At 43.3% G+C, this 18,065-nt stretch overlaps 2 pseudogenes; both read right to left on the bottom strand.

Annotated features, from left to right (window-relative positions):
* Nucleotides 1-5,339: 5,339 nt before the first annotated feature.
* Nucleotides 5,340-6,745, bottom strand: LOC148039553 (uncharacterized; annotated as a pseudogene).
* Nucleotides 6,746-6,949: 204 nt separating this feature from the next.
* LOC148039552 (uncharacterized) lies at nucleotides 6,950-7,612 on the bottom strand (annotated as a pseudogene).
* Nucleotides 7,613-18,065: the final 10,453 nt, after the last annotated feature.

Raw genomic sequence — 18,065 nt, 5'->3', positions numbered from 1 at the left:
TCGGTGGCCGGCTAGGGAAGAGATGGCTAGAAGAATGGGAAAAGACCCCAACCTCTTGGGGCACCGAAGCGGCCGACTACTGGCACGATAAAGTTTTTGAGATCCCCTACACTGTAGAAAACTATAGGGACCAACCCCTGTGGAGGAGACGAGTATGCAACATAAGCATGCTCGCCTAGATGGCTTTTTGTAATACCCTTCCGTTCGAGCGAAACGACCCTACTTATATGGCGTACCCTCGAAGGGTAGGCATAGATTTTGATGCCACCCTCCATGGGTGCTATGACTTCCCCGTCATTTATAACTCCACTGTAGCATCCTTCGACAACGCCCTTCTTTTTACCGCAGAAAGCCTAGACAAATCTATGATGCACTTCCTTGCGGACTTTTCCTCATGTCCTGACCCCGCCTTCATAACCACCTGTAACTATCTTAGGCTACTTAGGCTACTCCTTAAGCAGGACTCGACTCCACAAGAGCGTGGCATGCCTCCCCTATTCTTCGACCCTAATGCTATAGATAATTGTGCCATGGCTCGTCTCATGATGAGGGCTACCCTCCTCCCTTCTTTTTGCCTATCCTAGAGGACATGAACGACAGCCAGTTCACTAGATGCAACCACCCCTTCCTCTCCACTACCTCCCTACATGTCCGCATGAATCTAAAGAATTACATGCAGAGTCGCCAATTTTTGAGCAAGTCTCTCCACCCACCTTCTCCTCCTCATTCCGACTAAGATACTTGGGCCTATGTCTCATCTTCAAAAAAAAAAAAAAAAGCACCTAAGGATCTCCCTAGCCCCCTCCCCCACTTCACGCCTAAGGCACATCAAGGGCAGGACTTTCAGACCTGTCACCCTAAGGCTCGCACCACACCACCAATGAAGCACAAGCTGGGTCCTCAAGTGTGGGACGTTACCAAGGGCTTGCCCAAGGTTAGACCCATCTCCCACTTCCACTGCCACGAGCACAGCACAGTACACGACAAGCAGCACATCCCTTAGGGAGGGCACAACTTTTCTTATAGGTTATATCGACTCTCAGGGGCTGGCTACCCGCAGAAGACCGTCACCCTTGGAACCCCTTAAGGACCAAAGCATTCCGGCCTCCAGCCACCCGCGTGGTGCTGATGGCCACCATGATCGAACCAGCTCAAGGTGAGACTGCCATTGGCATAGATCTTGGAACTGTATCGTCTAACGATCCATGCCCTACACCTCAAGATCCACGGATAGCTTATTGATTCCACCGGCCCGAGGACCCTCAAATCCAAGGCACAAATCTTCAATCAAAGCCACCGGGTTCAAGCCAAATCAAGTTCAAGGGGTTTTACCAGAATAAATTCCCCCAACAACATCATTGCATTGCTTCAAGCGCTTCTCCTACTCACAAGACGACCCGTTACAACCATGTGACAAATGCCGAGTGTCTCCTTGGAGCTTACCATATGCCGGACTCACTCCGGGTCATCATCCCTAACCACCCACCTACCTATTCCGCCTACCAGCTGACCTAACATGCCCCCTTGTCCCACCGCAGTGCCATGGGACTGGCACTTGGCTAGGAGGGGGGTAATGTTACCGTGTTTCCGACCACGTTACCCAACCACGTTACTGCAGCACAGAGGAGCGGAAACTGGGAAGAAGGAAAAAGAGCAAAAAAGGCGCCTTGACTGGCAACCAATCCCTGAAAAGTTCAAATATTCGGACACGACCCTCAAGAGGCTTCGATGTTGGGCCATGGCAATAAAAGAGGAAAATGTGCACCATTCAAATACCATTAAAATATGGGAGCGCCCCAAAATCCGTGTAAAAGAGTGCCAGGCTCGCTCCTGTGCAAAGTATATGCATTAGTGGGAATAGGGTAAATTAGAATGGTGGGAAATGGGAAAGAGGGCCCAAGCTACCTTCAGCCATGTAAAAGAGGAAAAGGGGATGACCGCCCGGAAAGGATTTAGGGTTTTGTATATAAAGTTGAAAAATGAATGAGAAGCTCATTCTTTGGTGTGTGGCAAAAGGAGTTCTCTTCTTCTTCTCTTCTTCTCTCCTTCTTGCTTGTGTGTGCTCTTGAGAGAGGGAGTGTGAGAGTGTGAGGGAGTGAGTGTGTGTGAGGGTGACGGATCAAGAGGGTGAAGCTCTTTACCATATCCTCTCCTCTTCTTCTCTTCTCTTCCCTTATCTTCTCTTACGCACGCGGCTATGGAGGATGGAGCTTGGAGATGGAGGAGGCTTGAGGATGCTTGTGCTAGCATCTAGGATCGTGGAGCTATCGGAGTGCAAGAGAGAGGAGGGTACTCGATCGAGCATCAAGGTAAGCTCACTACACTCGTAGGATCGACGGCGCGTCGACTAGGTGAGAGATAGCCATTAAAGCTCGCTTGAAACGCTTGAAACAATAAGCGATCCGTGGGTCTTGGCAGTTGAGCGAAAGCTCCCACAACTAGGCTTTGAAGAGGAAACACAACAAGTAGATTGACAAAAGGATGAAGGTGAACTCCAATTTGATATGGGTAGATTTTAAAGAACAGGTGATCCCATAACCCCCCTCGCCACATTCCCAAGAGTAGTCATCAATTGACACATCTGTGGAAAGACAAGCTACCCTCGGGGTAAGGAGAAAGAAACTGGTGGAAGAAGCCAGGAAACAAATGAGAGCCAAGCCGGTCATGCAACCAGGTCATGCAACCAGGTCATGCAACCATCCGCACCCCTACCACCATGCTCAAATGACCTCCCAGCCGGTTTCCACGCTGAATTAATAGTGGGAGTGAGAGGAAAGTGACAAAAAACCCTTCTCCTTTAGCTTGCTTCTGTTCAACAGCCTGAGGAGAGTCATGCCACTTAAAATAGTGGAGGAAGTGATTGCGATTGGAAGATGACTAGGCTAACAATGGCTGGAAGAGAGAGAAAAGAATCCCACTCTCTGGGGGACCGAAGAGGCAGACTTTGGGTAGAATAAGATCTTTGAAGTGCCACCTTGTGTACAAGGATATAACTTCCAGCCCATGTGGAGGAGATGGTATGCAACATTAGCATGCTCGCCTGGATGGCCTTTTGCAACACCTTACCCTACAAAAGGAACAACCCTACATTTATGGCATACCCTAATAGGGTAGGAGTGGATTTTGATGGCACCCTCCATGGATACTATGACTTCCCCATTATCTATAATCCTAAATGTGCCTAGACGTTTGAAAGCCTAGACGTTTCCATAACCCGCTTCCTCGCCTTCACCTTTGAAAGTGAAGGTGATGGTACCTTTGAAAGCCTAGACGTTTCCATAACCCGCTTCCTCGCCGACTTTTCCTCTTGCCTTGATCCAGCCTTCATAATCACTTGTAACTACCTTAGGCTTCTTAAACTCTTACTTAAGCAGGACCCTACCCCATAAGAACGTGGCCTCCCACCCCTCTTTTTTGATCCTAATGCCATCGCTAGCTGTGCCATGATGCGCTTGATGATGAGAGCTAGTGTTCTACCTTCTTTTTGCCTAGCTCTTCTTGAAGATATGAACGATAGCTAGTTCACTCGATGTAACTACCCCTTCCTCTCCACCACTTCACTCCATGTTCGCATGAATATAAAGGGATACATGCAGAGCTAACAGTTTTTGAGCAAATCTATCCAGCCCCCTTCTCCACCTCACTCTGATGATGAAAGTTAGAAACTGGCTATTAACCTAGATTTTAAAAAATAATAATAATAAAAAGAAAAGAAAATAAAAATAAAAGAAAGAAAGAAAGGCAAGAAAACACATTACAAAAAGAAAAAGACATGGAAAGAAAGACTCACATGAAGACACAACTAGGACCACACAGGACACGATCACTGCACCTAGGGGTCCTCAAGTTAGGTGTCTCTAGTGGCTTCAGTCGGCCGGCTCCACTCCTAACCCCCTAGCCCCTTTTTGACCCCCCACTTCATGCTTAGGGCACATCAAGGGCAGGACATACCTAGGGAGGTAACACTTGCCTATGGTTAGACCTATCACCCTATGCTACACACACCGCACCTCCCTACTGCACGAATGGGGTCCTCAAGTGTGGGACATCACCGAGGCCTAAACCCAACTCCCCATTCCACCAGCACGAGCACAATGCACCACATAGTAAGGTAGACACTCCCCTTAGGTAGAGCATCGCACCTTCTCCTTTCAGGTACTACAAAATGCGACAAACTACCAACTTCAGAGGCCCCATCATCCACTTGACATCTGATTGGCTCCTTTGTCAAGTATCATTGCCAAAGCTTCCAAAGTATCTAAGTCCACATGTGGCCCTACCATCACCTGACCAATAACTTGCCAATTGCCTACCCTTTCCCAACAAACAGCTAGAAGTGCCATGGGACTGGCACCCATCTCGAAGGGGAGTAATGCTAACCTCAATTCGAGATGGTGGAAAAATGAAGGAAAAAGTGAAAAAAGGATGGAAAAAGAGCAAAGGTGTATAGGCGGCCCCTAAAGCTAAGGAAAAATCACAATTTTAAATGAAAGGTGCCTCAAAAAACTCTAAAAACTCTTGTAAAAGAGCGCGAGGCTCCCTCTGTGCCATTTGTAAAAGAATAGATGGGTATAGGCTTAGGGCATGAAGCAAGAAGAGGGAATTAGAAAAAGGGACCTTGCCACAATGGCCGATCATGTAAAAAGAGATGGGTGCCCATGGGATTTTAGGGTTTTGTATATAAAGTTGAAAGGTGAATGAGAAGCTCATTCTTTGGTGTGTGGCTAACAAGAGTCCTCTCTTCTTCTCTTCTTCTCTTCACCTTGCTTGTGTGTGTGCTCTTGAGAGAGAGAGTATGGGAGTGTGAGGAGGGAGTGAGTGAGTGAGTGTGTGGGATTGAGGGATCAAGATGGTGAAGCTCTTCACCATCTCCTCTTGTCTCTTCTCTTCTCTTTTCTCATGCGCACGGCTATGGTGGATGGAGCTTGGAGATGGAGGAGGCTTGAGGATGCTTGAGCTAGCATCTAGGATCGTGGAGCTACTAGCATGTGCGAGAAAGGAGGAAACTCATTTCGGCATCAAGATAAGCTCATTACACCTCGAGAGGATCGACGGCCATGAGAGCTGCTTGAAATGCTTGAAACAATAACCGGTCCGTGGGTCTTGGCAGTTGAGCGTGAGCTCCCACTACAACGGCCAAATGTGATGCATGCACGCATCAAAGGGGCTGTACCACTACCCATCTCCAAAGCCAATCCTCTGGGAGGACAAAGAGCCTCTAGAAAGCATTACACAAATCATACACTCCGCTGCACACATGATCTCAAATGTGCCTCCTCGCCAACCTCCAATACCCTTGCAATATTTGGCAAATAGTGACGAATGACATGCTACGAGAACTACACACCATGATCATATCGTAATGTGGCACTCTCCTGAAGACGTAAAGAGGCCATGTAGCCTCGACATCGTAGCATGTAAAAGTAGAAGGCATCCATATGTCGCACAATAATGACAAAAAATTGAGACATGTCACAAACTAATCAAGAACAACAAAGCACCAAGAAAACTAAGTGTACAATAAACATGTCAAATACCTCTATGGAAATACCCTCAATCATAACCTCATCCATGAAGGCTAAGTCCTCAACTATGAATCTATGCACAATCTCCAACTCACACCGCGGGGCATATTTCTCCACCCATGAGGGAGAGTCCCTTGACAGAAAGAAATACATTTTAAACATTGACAATTACCTAACAATCTTATTCACAAGTACCTAACAATCCTATTTACATATTTCTGACTCAAAGAATCACCAAAAATGGAGGCAAGACAAACAACCCATCCTGAGTCCGCCAAACAAGCTGTTGCCACTCCAAGTCCATGCCAAATATGATCCTCCGACACCTTGTTCCACAATGGAACATCGTCTCTTCCATGCGTAGAGTCCATGGGAAGATCCAAGAGCACAAAGTCAGTAGCCCATGCCACCATTTTTTTCTTTTTCTTATACTCCACCCCCAACTTATTGATTCCAGGATGGATCTTTGCATAATCCTCATTTCTAATAGAGGATGCAAAATCCTTACCCATAGAAATATAATCTCCACATCCAAATGAAAAGATAGAGCAATCCAAAGAAGCCCCCCCTTGTATGGACAAGAGTGGCACAAATTCTTTTTGGGATGGTGGTCTAGGATGTGAGGATGGACCTAAATAATCACAGCAAGTATAATGAATGAACAACAAGCATAACATACAAAACAATCGACTTGCGTATATCCATAAAAAGAAGCATACCACAATGAAAGCTACCATGCATACCAACATCGAGTGGTGGTGAATTGTCATCAACAAAAATTTCAGGATCTAAAACAAAACAAACAAAGAAACATAAATCTTTATTTTACAAGGAAGGTATATAAAGTATCCAACATAGAGAGCTAGCCTTCTCTAAGTTGCACGAGACATGAATATGCAAAGTGAAATAAGTAAAAGTCACATATACTCTGTGTCTCACTAATTTGAGCTTGCTTGCCTCTTTGAGCATGCTCACTCCTTTTTGCACTTCCTTGCCCCTTATTTGTTCACTTTCAAAACCACTTCTTTGTTAGAAAAGTAAAGCTTAAGGAAAGAGAGTTGACTCAGACAACCACCACTTGCACCCTTTCCCTTTGATTTTTACCATCCCTCAAACTTAGATTTCTCACTTGGCAATACATGGGGTGAGGGCATGTCAATCCACCAAGGGCATGTCTCAATCTCAAATGGTGAGAGAGCAATCATATTCTCCCCATACATTGTGGATTCTTTGTTAGTGATATCCACCCATGTTTTAGAAGCCTTGGGAAAATCAACAAGCAGGTTGAGGTCTCTCAAGTGAAAAAAATACCTGGAATATTCAAAGATAATTTATCCAAGCCAACACAAACTACACACTGCAATGTCAAACAAAAGGCATTAAAATAGAAAACCAACCGATAGAGCAACCAACAAGCGGCTGCATCAAGATGGGACTGAATAGGTTGATCCTCTTTTTTTTGGAATTTTCTTTAGCACCAGTTTTCTTAATGTTGCCAAAAATATGTTTTCTGCCCTCTATCGTATGGATGCAAAGTAAACATGAAGAGATGGCTCATTGGGAAAATTAATTGGATGCTCTGTGGTAGCTGCTATGCTTATCTCTTGCTCCAAAGAACGAAGTGCATTATTTTCTATCATGTCTAGCAATAGTTCCCTAGACAACCACCTACAATGATAGAAATAATGAAAGGCACGAAAACATGCAAAGCAAATACAATTTTTTTCTATGAAGCATAGAGATAAAGCAAGAAAAGTGAAAAAATCTTACACTTTGAACTCTGTGTTTGTTGATGGCATACCATGGATATTGCAAACAGATCTTGATCTCTCAAGCAATCTCAACCAAGTTATCTTTTTCTCTGCACTGACAAAAGAAATTGCTATCAAATTCAACTTTTCAATACCCACAATGGTGTCTGCTCCATCAAATTGAAGAGAAAACAAAGTTTCTCTCCATTCCTTGCCAAGGGATGGATTAATAATATTCGAAACCTAATAAATATACCAAAACCATTTCATATTAGTAGGAGACAAACACAACAATAATAATTCTAAACAAATCAAACATTGCAATACTTTTTGCATACAATCAGTGTACTTTTGTCACAACTCAGTGGAGATCTCCTTTTCTTTTAAAGCCCTCTCCTCTGCACTTAGACCTTTTGTCACTTCAGCTACTTTGTTCCTTACTTCCTTTTGAAACTCAACCTACAAAATTTTGGGGAAATCATTGCATACCATACTTTCTAATCCTCTCATAACAAGAAAGAGCCCAAATATACAAGCTGGGCCAAATCCTCTATAGCCAACGGATACCATGGGGGTGAAGTCTTTGATTCAAGCTTCTTTTTGGCTTCCAAGGTTTTATCCACATTAGCAAGTTGCTCTCGCAAATAGGATTTAATGTCACACTCACAAATATTTGCATCGTTGACCCATGTATCCTTCAGATTTGTGACTATGGCTGCATGCTCATTCAAGCTTCAAAAAAAAAGAAGATGCATTTAATGAGAAGGATCACATGTGCATTGTGTTTTGAGAGGAACTTACTCATTAATGCGAAGAAAGCCAACAAGCAAGGAGACTTCATTGAGTCTAGTTGGATCAACAACAGTGCTAAAGACCCTCAAATTCCATTCTTTATCATCTTTATATTTCTATGTAATGAGCTCCATCCAAGCCACTGTGCGATGGTTCCCCTCCCACACATCAAACATTTTATTGGAAAGAAAAGACAACCCCTTCTTGGTTCTCAACTCATTTTATCTATAGCCTCTCACTTGCTTTCAACTCAACTCTATCTCACACTTGATAGTGACCCATAGGCTATTTATATAGCCTCTCCCAAGCTAGGGTTAGGGTTTCCCCTACCCCTAGGGCTATTCACACCCATCTGCCCTCATACTCCCTTGCTTATAGTGGGTTCCTATGCCTATCTTCTAACACCCCCCCTCAATGCTAGGGTGGAATTGGATTATAAGGCATGTAAGATGTCCCCCCCTCCCCTGCGCCCCCCCCTTCTTGGGATGCCTTTATAAATTAGGATTACAAGAGTGTTTTAGGTAGATGATTTAAAGAGTCAAAACAGTTGATCTTTAGATGGATTGGAGGCATAGTTGGCCACCAATTCTTTGGGTACATCAGGAGTGTTGGGGCATTTACTAGTGATATGCTCTATCTTCTTGCATTTGTTACATTTCATTTTCTTGGGATACTTATTCCAACAGTTGTTTACAAGATGTCCTTTTTTCTTACAGAAAGAACATCTAGTGAGAGCTGTATATACCAATACTTGATCATAGGAAGTTGAAGATGCCTGACTATTGTTGCTTTCTTTGTGGTTCCTCTTTTCTTCATCCAAACAGGATTGAAGGGTACTTGCTAATGTAGGATCTGGAATGTTGGTGAGAGTGGTTACAAGAGTAGGAAACTCTTGTTTTACAGCTTTTAGGAGAATAGCAATAGCATCTTCTTCATGTATTGGAGCTTGTACAGAGGAAAGCTATGCCATGAGTGGCTTCATGTGAGAGATGAATTTTCCCAAATCTTCTCCTGATCTATATTCCAAGCTAAAGAATTCAAATTTAAGGAAGATTTTAGTATTTTTACCAGTGGCTCCATAGAGCTTTTCAAGCTCATCCCATTTTTCTTTAGCAATGTTTAGTTGATCAACATGATGAATCAGGGACTCATCTAAGTGTAGCATTATGATTGCTTGGGAACATTGGTCATCCTCTATATCAATCAGATTTGTAGAGTTTACAACTCTAATGCCTTGAAGGAGAGACCAATACCCTCTCTCCATCATTTTGTACTTTATAAGTACCTACCATGGGTGGAAATCTTTGCCATCAAACTTTCAAATTTGAGAACGGACATCAGCATATGTTGTGGCCATTGGGAAGGTCTTACCACTTGTTAGGACAAGGGCAGTGTCTAATCCCTTACAAATTTTCCACTGAATGCGGAAGCAAATCAAACAATTGAAATCAAAGTTGCAATGAGGAGAAAGGCTAAAAATCATACAGATGTAATATTTCAAGGTATGATTGTGGTGGTCCTTTCTTAGTGCAATCTTCTTCCGAGGTTTAATAGTCTTTTTAGGTTTTAATGAAGTAAACCTAGACAGGACTTCAGGCTCTTCCTTGTGGTATGGCTTAGTGGATGAAGCTTGTGTTGGACAAGGTTGGTCTATGATCTCAATGCTTGTTGCTAATGATTCCGAGGAGAGTACAATGACACTCATCCTTTTGATTTCATTGACCACTATACTTGAAACAAAGTCACTCAAGATATGCAATACACTTCTAGTGTATGATGGTCTATGTGTTTATAATTGTACACATAGCCTTACAATTTTAAGCAGAGCACTTAGTTGTTTTCATTTCCTGATAAAAGCATTCAGATTGTGTAGGTATTAGCAGCAATGATGATTTAAACAAAGTGCCTTAGTGCTTACAAGCACTCATTTGTAGCTGATGTTGCTAGAGATGGTAAATGTCGATCTTAATGAGCTTGATGTTGACTCTTCGAGTAGAGGAACTTCTAAAATGAGATTCCTAGATTAATAACACACTCTGTAAGAGTTGAATCAATGATTAAAATCACTGTTGATGACCAAACATTGAAAAAAAATTGAAAATGGATGAAGCTTGAAGCTCCTGGCTATGGCTGCCAGAGACCCATAGTTAGGATTTAGCTTGTAGCAGCCAGTAGAGGTTGAGCTTCTAAGATCCCTCTTAGGAGTAGATGGCCCACTAGGGGGGCTAAAAAAGCCCTATGGTAGCCACCATCAATGCATCTCCTACAACCCGTGTTTAAGCATGAAGTAGTCGCCTGCCCAGAATTGCGCCGTTTTGACTCAGAGCGTAATTCCATCCATCTGCGTGTCTTATTCCATGGTCTTTGGTGATAGGTAGCTATGCCCTGAGATGTGGAAGAGTTTCTTAGAAGGAACAAGGAGTTGATATGGCCTCCTTTGTCCTCCCCAAGTCCTCCATCAGAGGTGCGTCTGGTTTGGCTATGGAGGCAAGAGGTAAAAGATGAAGATGATGGACTATCTTATGCACTTAGTGAGGTTGAGGGTATAGGAAGCTGAGGGGATTAGAGGAGGATCTGATACCATGTTTGAAAGCAGAGTTGTAGCATTGGAATGTGTGCACGAGAGGGAGAAAGAGGCTCAAAGTACAAGAACAAATTCTTGTTTAATAAGTTGCTCAAGGTGCAACTTGGTTACACTGTATCTCACACTTGATAATGACCCATAGACTGTTTATATAGCCTCTGTCAAGCTAGGGTTAGGGTTTCCCCTACCCCTAGGGCTATTCACACCCATCTGCCCTCATACTCCCTTGCTTATAGTGGGTTCCTATGTCTATCTTCTAACAAGTTTCACCCTCTAAGGATATTTTGAGTAGTGAAGTGTCACTTCTCAAACCTCGAACTCTAGGGTATGGAAACATCCTACAAAAGGGAGTGGGTGGGCAACTTGAAACATCTAAAACCTTGCATTTAGCCAATACATCTCCACCTTTCATAATTTCCACCATCTCATTTTCCCCTTGCTCTTCTTTCTCACTACACATGGACTGCATAGTGCTGCTAGCGGGTTGAGACAATACTTGTTCTTTTTGTCTTCTTTTAGAAACATAGGAAGACATTTATCAAACAAAAAACAAACAAAATTTGAAACATGGAACTTAGAAACTGGCAAACTCAATATAAGCAACATACAATATTCCCTAGAAAAAGTAAACAAACAAGAACCTGGATAGGAGGGAAATCATCGTTGCCACTCTCATCTACTGTAGGACTAGATGCACACACTCCTTTCTTCTTGCTCATTGGTTGAATTATGAATCATTAGTTCACATAGAGATATTAAGAAATCAAAGCTGCAACAATTAAATGTAAAATCTTAATGTAGGAGACCCGAACTCCCTATGTTTTTTTGCTTGTCCCTTTTGCGGTGGAGGAATTATTATTCCCTAACATTTCACATAAGATTATATTGGTGTCAAAAAATTAAGATCATGGCCCTCTACACTCACACTAACTCACTCTAACTCACACACCCACACTCTCTTACACACACCTTGAGCCTCACACCACTCCTCTTACACACACACACACACACACACACACACACACACACTCTCTCTCTCTCTCTCTCTCTCTCTCTCTCTCTCTCTCTCTCTCTCTCTCTCTCTCTCTCTCTCTCTCTCTCTCTCTCTCTCTCTCTCTCTCTCTCTCTCTCTCTCGTCATCATACACACACACATGCTTGGCCTCTTACACACACACCAGCACCAAAAGGGCAAGAAGCTAAGGCCACAGACAATGGGACCTTAGCCCCTTTCCACTAAGGGCAAGAAAGCCCATATGCTAGCGTATGGGCTTTCTTGACCTTGGTGGGAAGGAACTAAGAAGAGTGCATAACACGGAGAAGAAGGGGCCACAGTTACATGTGGTGGCAGAGTGCAGAAGGGGTTTGTCGAAGAGGAAGGCATGGGGAGCACAAGGTGCCTACAACAACAACCAGGGTGCAAAGACAAAGGAAGAAGAAAGAAGAAGAGAGAGAGCTATGTGAAGTGTGAAGTGTGCTCAAAGAGAGAGAGAGAGAGAGAGAGAGAGAGAGAGAGAGAGAGAGAGAGAGAGAGAGAGAGCTTGTTAAAGAAGTGTGTGTGTGTGGGTTAAAAGAAGGGGAAAGAGGGAGCAAGTCATTGAGGACCAAGGGCAAGAAAGCCCATATGCTGGTGTATGGGCTTTCTTGCCCTTGGTGGCAAGAAGTCGGCCAGCCCTTGGCGGACATCACAACATCACAACATCCCTTTCCTTATTGCCACCAAGGGCAAGAAAGCCCATATGCTAGCGTATGGGCTTTATTGCCCTTGGTGGCAAGAAGCTCCTGCGTTTTTGCTCCTTTCTTATGCACATTATTGACATACCAAGATAGGTTAATGAAGAACATAAACCAGTACTTACTCACTTGTTTGCTTCCCCAACTCTAGGTTCATGTCTTTGAGAAAGACTTGCGTTTTCGGTTCTTTCTTATTTCGCCTATTCAACCTATGTTCAAACAAAAAGTATTCAAACAAAAATTAGTCGATTAAGGGAAGCTTGGTGATAAATGCTTAAAGGAAGCTTCACACTTGGTGCTTAGGCTTAGGCTTCGGACTGTCATTCGAAGCTTAAATAGTTATCACCAAGCCACCATACCCTGCTTGAACTCGTGGCCTCCTTGAGCTCCAATATGATCACTTGATCGCCTCACCATCTCCCCTGCAAGTATCCTACCTGCGGCCATCCCTTTGTGACCCCATGAAGCTTTGAGAGATTGACTGCTGCCCTATGATTGACCGCCATCACAAATAGTGATCTCCTCGAGCACATCGTGTCAGGTGGATCACACCGAGTGCGTGTGCATGATCAACTAGAGACACATGGCAACACGAGGTGATTGGCTTGAATAATCGATGCTTGACCATGCTGTGGGTGGGGGGAGGGGAGGGTGCACACAGAGAGAGAGAGAGAGAGAGAGAGAGAGAGAGAGAGAGAGAGAGAGAGAGAGAGAGAGAGAGAGAGAGAGAGAGAGAGAGAGAGAGAGAGATGAGTGCATCTAATGTCCTTGGCGAAGTTAAGGATATGATGAACCACTACACTGACATGATTTCTGAACAATATCGGCAAATAGCTGTTGACGTCAATTTCCTGAAGAAGCAGCAGATCTGATAGGGAGTCGACGCCCTGAAGAGATTGGTTCCTCAAGATTCAGCTGTAAGTGGTGTGGGGGACAACATTTCCCTAGAAACTGTCCAAATGTGAAATGTGATATTTGTGGGAAGTCGGGCCACTTAGCCGCTACCTGTTGGAGTAAGATTAGTTCCCTCCAACAAGGGAGTAAATAGCCAGGTCTAGTTAATCATAGAGTGCAAGGTAATAACCTCCAACAAAATGATGGATCGAGACAAATATTGTAAAGGGAAAAGACCACTATAGAAGAGTTGCCACAAGGCAATGGAGTCAGCCTTGTTGAGGTTGTACGCGTCAATGGCGCTGAAACCTCTAACCTAAGAGCCATGACAAGAGGCCAAAAGACTAAAGAGGTTGACAAAGATAATGCAAAATAGGTCGAGGGAAACCCTAAGCAAGGGGATAAGGGGACGCAAGCCCTGAATCCTGGAGTGGAAGATGGATCTCTAAGGCCTGTTGATAAGAAAGTAGATCCTAAGGAGAATGAGGAAGTGCCAAGGAAGAAGGTGAGAGCTAAAAAAGAAGTACCAAAGTCGGTCCTGAGACCAAAAAAAAGGATGGCGTGGCGAGAAAAGAGAGCTTTGGTGTCAAGAATTGCGTGGTGGGGGGACTTGCTCAAGATGCTGCGCCAAACACACACAGAATGCACAAGGAAAAGCTCACTCAAGAGAAAAGAAGAGAGATGGATACCAAAAACGTTTTCTTGTTGGTTTTTTATTCTTCTTCCACACAATTTACAATGTACACAAAGTATAGATAAGATACATCATAAAGGAAAGTTGCCTACTAAGTCAAACAATGCATAACCGACTACACTAGTCGATTGGCGCTATAACTATGCAAACCGTAAATAGGTGTAACAACCTGAATATAATAAGTAAAGAGTCAGTGGCCATGTGAAAGTCATAATGACCATGTGAGAGTCATAATGAGTCAGTGGCCATGTGAGAGTCATAATGACCATGTGAGAGTCATAATGAGTCAGTGGCCATGTGAGAGTCATAATGACCACCGACGTGCTAAGTATAGATGTGTGGACACATCTAACCAGGCGGTCCATCATCGATGTCCGCATGTGTTGAGCTTGTCATCTCAACACTCCCCCTCAAGCTCAACTGCATCTCTGCAACTCCAAGTAAGCTTCGAAACTTTTGAAGCTTCTTTCTACCCAATGCCTTCGTGAAGATGTCAGCTATCTAATCTTGTGTGCTGACATACACCAAGTCAATCTCACCTGCTAGTACCTTCTCTCTCACAAAGTGGTAGTGTACCTCAATATGTTTTGTCCTGGCATGGAACACAGGGTTCCTAGCCAACTGTATACTACTCATGTTGTCACAATAAATGACAACTGGACCTTCCACATGCACATCCAAATCAGCCATTAACTTTTGTAGCCATACTACCTCACATGTTGCAACAACAGCACCTCTATACTCAACCTCTGTACTGGACAAAGCAACTGTAGATTGCTTTTTGCTGCTCCAAGCAACTGCTGCACTACCAAGAGAGAACATGTATTTGTTGGTAGATCTTCTATCAGACATACTACCAGCCCAATCTACATCTGTGTATCCAAACACCTGTACATCTGTACCCGCCTCATAGAAAAGTCCATAATGTAATGTGGACTTCACATATCTCAATATGCATCTGATTGCATCCAAATGTGGCTTTCTAGGTACTTGCATAAACTGACTCAGAAAACCAACAACGTAGCTCAAGTTTGGCCTTGTAATGGTCATGTAGATCAAACTCCCCACTATCCTCCTGAACATAGTAGGGTCTTCTATCTCATCCCCAACATCAGCACTCAACTTTACATTCTGCTCCAACGGGACTGAAAGTGGTTTGCATGTTGTCATACCATACTTGGACAACATATCCAAGCCATACTGTCTTTGGGACAGCCATATATCATCATCACATCTGATCACCTCAATGCCAAGGAAGTACCTTAGCTCACCTAAATCCTTCATCTCAAACTTCTTCTTCAAAAAATCCTTGACTTCAGCAATCCCACTATCACTATCACCTGTAATAATCAAGTCATCCACATAGATGACTGTGATGACCAAACCTGCATCTCCCTTTCTCACATAAAGTGAGTGATCAGCATCAGAAGCATAAAAGCCAATATTGATAAGATACTCTCTGATCTTGTCAGACCATGCCCTAGGTGCTTACTTGAGCCCATAGAGCACCTTCTTCAACCTACACACATACGTGGGATGCTCTAAATCTTCATAACCTGCTGGCTGATCCATATACACTTCTTCCTACAAATTACCATGCAAGAAGGCATTCTTCACATCCATTTGCTGCAACCTCCAACCTTTGGCTGTGCTGCCAAAGCAACCACACATCTGACAGTTGCCATCCTAGCAACTGGACTGAAGGTTTCATCATAATCTATGCCATATGTCTGGGCATAGCCTTTTGCAACCAACCTAGCTTTGTACCTACTAATAGAACCATCTGCATTGTGCTTAATCTTATAAACCCACTTACATCCAATAGCTTTCTTGACCTTTGGCAATGATACTAGATCCCAAGTCTTATTGGCCTCTAATGCAGCCATCTCCTCATCCATTGCTGCATCCCAATGAGCATGACCAACAGCCTCCTCAAAACATGTGGGCTCAACATCCTCAACTAGTTTTACCATATAAGAATAATGGTGAGCTGCATAACCTTCAAAACCAAATCTTTTAACAGGGTATCTGACCCTGCTAGATCTGCGTACTACCGGATCACTCAATGGAGCCTTTTCATTATTGAAGGAATGCCAAGCTCATCATCCAAGCTCTCTGAGCCACTGGAGTCTTCATCAAGAACTGCATCAATGCCATATGACACTTTATTCTTTCCTTTGTCTTTACCTGTAGTGCTACTAGATGCACCTGAAGATGTAGAGGTACTCCTTAGTCTCCCAGACCAAGGACTACAAGAAGACGTCTCTAGTCCACTAAGAGTCCGTGATTCTTGCTTTTCAGCCTGCACATGAGTGTCATGATCATCATCATCATCCAATGCATCACCACTAGATGCATACCAACTCCTCATTTCATCAAAGATGACATCCTTGCTCACTCTGAACTTACATGTGACAGGGTTATAACAATGATACCCTTTCTGCTCTAAAGAGTATCCAATAAAGACACACTTTTCAGCCTTTGGATCTAGTTTCTTCCGCAACTCATCTAGCACATGAACATACGCAATGCAGCCAAACACTTTTAAGTGTGAGACATCAGGCTTCTTACCTGTAAAACATTCTTCGGAGGTCATACCATGAACTGCAACTGTGGGAGTTCTATTCATAATATAATTAGCAGTATGAACAGCCTCAGACAAAAAATGCTTAGGTATATTCTTTTCAGCCATCAAGGTGCATGCAACTTTTGCAATATGCTTGTTTTTCCTTTCTACAACCCATTTTGCTGTGGGGTATACCTGCATATGAACTGTCTCTTTATCCCATGAGACCTCAAAAAATCACTGAACTCATTCGAGAGGTACTCTCCCTCTCCATTTGATCTCAAGCACTTTACTTTCAAGCCTGTTTCTCTTTCAACTGTAGCCTTGAAAGTTCTAAAGTGTTCAAACGCTTCACTCTTTTCCTTCATAAAATATACCCATAGCTTTCTAGAACAATCATCAATGAATGTGACAAAGTATGAGCTGCCTCCAAGAGATACATTTTGTGTAGGCCCCCAAATGTCTATATGCACAACATCAAGGATATTTCTACTTACACCTCTGTCATGTGAGAAGGGTTGTCTTGCCTGCTTGCCAAACTGACATGCTTCGCATACCTTATGAAATTCTGCAACTCTAAATGTAGGCAAACCTGTAACCAACCCTTTGGACTGCATTAATTTCAGCCTTTGTACATTTCCATGTCCAATGCATTTGTGCCAAATTTCAATATTTGCAACAACACCTTTTCCTTTAGCATACATAGCAGCATTCATAGTAGGAATTCCAGCATCCATAATAAACATACGTCCAACTCTACTTCCCTTTGCTACCAACCTGCACTTGTCATTGAAGTCTTCTACAAAGCAACCCTTTGCATTAAATCTGACTTGCAGCCCTTGCTCTACCATTTGACCAACTGACACCAACTTCTTTGTAATAGATGGCACATGTAATACATCTAAAAGACTCTTTGTCTTACCATCATACAAGGACAAGGGAACTTTTCCAATGTGTGAAATTGGGTGGCATGAATCATCACCCATCTACACATAACCTGCATTTTGTAAATGTTGCATCTCTCCAAACCATTCTGCATGGCTGGTCATATGATTGGATGTACTTGAATCAACATACCAAACATCATCATGTGTTCCCTTTTCTGTAATAGCATTCAGCACATGCTGCATAACAAACATACATTCATTTTTGTCTTCATTCTGTTGTGAAGACGATGCATAGTTTCCTTGCTGCAACTTTCCACAATGAATATCATCTTTCTTAGCATAACATTGGGCTGCAATATGACCTATTTTTCCACAGTAGTGACACACAATACCAGAGTTGTTAGAGCCTCTATTCTACCATCCACCTCTTCCTCTAAAGCTCCCCCTGCCTCTAAAGTTACAATGACCTCCTGAAACCTGCATATCGCCAAATTGCTGATTCAATCTGTTTTGCTGGTTGTCACTACCACGTCCTGTACCACGGTCTCTTGAAGAGAACCTGCCACGTCCCCTTCTTGAACGGGAGTAGAAAGCTTGGACCTGTTCACCACTTCTTTCAGATGTCTCACTCTGCATGTT

The sequence above is a fragment of the Lygodium microphyllum genome, chromosome 2 (assembly GCF_053477565.2).
Source record: "Lygodium microphyllum isolate KBCC chromosome 2, Lygodium_microphyllum_v1.1.10, whole genome shotgun sequence".
Lineage (NCBI taxonomy): Eukaryota > Viridiplantae > Streptophyta > Polypodiopsida > Schizaeales > Lygodiaceae > Lygodium > Lygodium microphyllum.
Note: the sequence above shows the minus strand (reverse complement) of the source record. Positions and strands in the feature narration are given on the sequence as shown.